The sequence below is a fragment of the Octopus bimaculoides genome, chromosome 5 (genome assembly GCF_001194135.2).
Source record: "Octopus bimaculoides isolate UCB-OBI-ISO-001 chromosome 5, ASM119413v2, whole genome shotgun sequence".
In the NCBI taxonomy this organism is placed as follows: domain Eukaryota; kingdom Metazoa; phylum Mollusca; class Cephalopoda; order Octopoda; family Octopodidae; genus Octopus; species Octopus bimaculoides.
This window is the reverse complement of record NC_068985.1, coordinates 15,272,300-15,274,369: the sequence shown is the minus strand read 5'-3', so window position 1 is coordinate 15,274,369 and position 2,070 is coordinate 15,272,300. Positions and strand designations below refer to the sequence as shown.

General features: G+C 36.8%; 1 long non-coding RNA gene and 2 other non-coding genes across 3 annotated transcripts in view; 2 read left to right on the top strand and 1 right to left on the bottom strand.

Annotated features, from left to right (window-relative positions):
- Positions 1–2,070, top strand: part of LOC128247844 (uncharacterized) — an 18,835-nt gene that overhangs the window by 5,512 nt on the left and 11,253 nt on the right. The window lies entirely within an intron of this gene.
- Positions 418–490, top strand: Trnaa-agc (transfer RNA alanine (anticodon AGC)). Its single transcript has one exon. It is a non-coding gene; the product is annotated as a tRNA-Ala (tRNA).
- Positions 1,460–1,532, bottom strand: Trnaa-ggc (transfer RNA alanine (anticodon GGC)). The gene has a single exon. It is a non-coding gene; the product is annotated as a tRNA-Ala (tRNA).

Genomic DNA, 2,070 nt, shown 5'->3' with positions numbered 1-2,070 from the left:
GGATGAAAGGCAAAGTCGACCTCGGCGGAATTTGAACTCAGAACGTAAAGACAAACGAAGTGCCGCTAAGCATTTCGCCCAGCGTGCTAACGTTTCTTATTTCTTTATTGCCCACAAAGGGCTAAACATAGAGGGGACAAACAAGGACAGACGAAGGGATTAAGTCGATTACATCGACCCCAGTGCGTAACTGGTACTTAATTTATCGACCCCGAAAGGATGAAAGGCAAAATCGACCTTGGTGGAATTTGAACTCAGAACGTAAAGACAAACGAAATACCACTAAGCATTATCGCCCGGCGTGCTAACATTTTTGCCTGCTCGCCGCCTTAATATTGACACAATATTGCCACTTACATGATGCAAATTTAATTTTACATATTATGTTAATATAGTTTTGCACAACTTTGTTGAAGCGGGGAATTAGCTCAAGTGGTAGAGCGCTCGCTTAGCATGCGAGAGGTACCAGGATCGATACCTGGATTCTCCATTGCTTTTTTTCGTTTTTTTTTCAGGTTAAAGTAATGTTAATTCATGTTAATAGTGTCTAGAAATTGCTTTGCTAGCCTGAATTTCTTTCATTCTTGCATATGTTTCAAAGTATATTACGATATAAAATTCATTTTAAAATGTATGCATGCATGATTGATTGACTCATTAGTGTATTATATTACATTTAGTTTCCTGAAAGAAGATAATCACCTGCATTTAATAATTTGTTTATAGCATATATTTAAATTTTCAAGAGTCACCAAACTTGCTATTATATTAAGAAACCAAAATATGTCTTCCAATGTATTCGATAGATTTCACTCGAATACGGCTCACATATCACATGAAATTATAATAATTACTTTCGTCACACATTCTGTGACCTCTTCAATGACATTCTGTGACCTCTTCAATGACATTCTGTCCCACTTGTTTCCTCTTGTCTTACATATTCCATTTGTCTTTCTGACAGAACTCTGACAAATAAACTAATAATTACATTGTTTTACTCCCACACACACACACACACGCATACCCCCCCCCCACCACAGGAAATTGTGAAATAGAAATTAGGAAAGAAAGTAAAGATATGTAACAGAATAAAAAAAACTTCCTAAAACCCCAAATTTTACTGGGTAATTCATCCGTAACGGTGAAGGTAATGTTATTACGTTTATGTAACGAAATTCTATTGCCATATTTTCTGCCTGTAATATCTACATTAACAACACTTATGTATTACAACGTGATCTATACATCTGTAGGCATGTAGAGTACGTCTATATGTTAGATACTTTTTATAAACAAATAATTAAATATACGACAGTATAGAACTTCAAAACTAATTTATATTAGTGCAGTTTGAATATGGAAATACACATATGCAAATACAAGTTAGAATTTAAATACATGAAAGTACTGTAAAGTAAGAATGAATAATACTTTAAAAAGTAAAAAAAAATGGAAATGGAGAATCCGGGTATCGATCCCGGTACCTCTCGCATGCCAAGCAAGCGCTCTACCACTTGAGCTAATTCCCCACTCACGCCGAATTGCCGCCAAAACTAAATCCATATAATATATTAAGTTGAATCAATGGCATATTAGTAACTGGTTATTCAGACAATACTAAAGTTGGCAACTAAATATTGTTCATGGATATGAGAAAATTGATTGTACATCTAAATTCCCTGAGCTAAAGAAATCTATCCAAACACAAGTTGCAGTAAGAAACATTTAAAATGGTAAAAAAGAAAAAACACGAAAGCAAAGCATATTTGTTGTTGTCGGCACTCCGTCGCTTACGACGTCGAGGGTTCCAGTTGATCCGATCAACGGAACAGCCTGCTCGTGAAATTAACGTGCAAGTGGCTGAGCACTCCACAGACATGTGTACCCTTAACGTAGTTCTCGGGGATATTCAGCGTGACACAGTGTGACAAGGCTGACCCTTTGAATTACAGGCACAACAAAAACAGGAAGTAAGAGTGAGAGAAAGTTGTGGTGAAAGAGTACAGCAGGGTTCGCCACTATACCCTGCCGGAGCCTCGTGGGGCTTTAGGTGTTTTCGCTCAATAA